Source organism: Ailuropoda melanoleuca, chromosome 3 (assembly GCF_002007445.2).
Source record: "Ailuropoda melanoleuca isolate Jingjing chromosome 3, ASM200744v2, whole genome shotgun sequence".
Taxonomy (NCBI): domain Eukaryota; kingdom Metazoa; phylum Chordata; class Mammalia; order Carnivora; family Ursidae; genus Ailuropoda; species Ailuropoda melanoleuca.
This window is the reverse complement of record NC_048220.1, coordinates 43,262,137-43,263,781: the sequence shown is the minus strand read 5'-3', so window position 1 is coordinate 43,263,781 and position 1,645 is coordinate 43,262,137.

The following is a 1,645-nucleotide window of genomic DNA, read 5'->3' as shown; positions in this document are numbered from 1 at the left end:
GATCTTCTCTAATTTTCCTCAGTGTTTTGTCAATTTTGATGTACAAGTCTTCCATTTTTTTGTTAAAAAAATTATTTCTAAGTATTTTATTCTTTTCTAAATTTCCAATTTTTAAAAAAATTGTAGGGTTTTTTTTTTTTTAGTTATTTTTAAATTATTTATTTATTTTTAAGTAAGTCCATTTTCAGTGTGGGGCTTGAACTCAAAACCCTGAGATCAAGAGTCACATGCTCTGTGGGCTGGTCTAGCCAGGTGTCCCAAAATGCATGTTTATTTTGAGAATTTAATTAATTTTAAGTAATTTCTCCACCCAACAAGGAGCTTGAACTCACAACCCTGAGATCAATAGTCAGATGCTCTATTGACTGAACCAGCCAGGCGCCCAATTTTTTGTATATCTAGTCGAAATATAGTTGACATTCATTGGTTTCAGATGTACAACATAGTGATTCAAGAGTTATATACATTATAAAATTTCACTGCAGTAAGTCTAGTTACTATCCATCACTGTACGAAGTTATTACAATATTATTGTATTTCCTGTGCTCATGTTTTATTCCTGTGATTTAGCTGTTTTGTAATTGCAAGTTTACCTCATAATCTCCTTAAACTATTTCACCTGTCTCCCTGCCTCCTTGTCTCTGGCACCTACAAATCTGTTCTCTGTGTATGTGAGTCTGGCTTTGTTGTTGTTGTTTATTCTTTTTTTTTTTTTTTTTAAGATTCCACATATAGGTAAAATCATGTGGTATTTGTCTTTCTCTGTGTGACTTATTTCACTAGCCTAATAACCTCTAGGTCTACCAAGATTGTCACAAATGGCAAAATTTCATTCTTTTTTATGGCTGAGTAGCAGTCTATTGCATATATAATGCCACATCTTCTTTATCCATCATCTGCTGATGGACATTTAGGTTGTTTCCATATCTTGGCTCTTATAAATGATACTACAATGAACATAGAGGTGTATGTATCTTTTTGAACTAGTGTTTTCATTTACCTTGGGCAAATATCCCAAAGTGAATTATTGGATTGCATGATATTTTTATTTTAAAATTTTTGAGGAAACTCTACAGTGTTTTCCACACTGGCTGCACCAATTTACGTTCCCACCAATAGTGCATGTGGGTTCCTTTTTCTCTACATTCTTGCCAACGCTTGTTGTTTCTTCTCCTGTTTATTCTAGCCATTCTGACAAGTGTGAAGCCATATCTCATTGTGGTTTTGATTTGTGTTTCCTTCATGATTAGTAATGTTGAGCACCTTTTCATGTGTCTTTTGAGCAGCTGTATTTTGTTTTTGGAAAAATGTGTATTCAGGTCATCTTCTCATTTTTAATCGGGTTATTTGGGGTTTTTTTGTTTTTCTGGTTTTGAGATGTGTGAGTTCTTGAAATATTTTGGATATTAACCCCTTATGAGATAGATGATTTGCAAATATTTTCTCCCATTTAGTAGATTGCGTTTTCATTTTGTTGATAATTTCCTTTACTGTGCAAGAGCTTTATAGTTTGATGTAGTCCCAATTGTTTATTTTTGCTTTTGTTTCCCTCTCCTGAGGAGACATATCCAGAAAAGTATGGCTAATGTCCCAGAGATTACTGCTTATGTGTTCTTTTAGAAGTTTTATGGTTTCACATCTTACA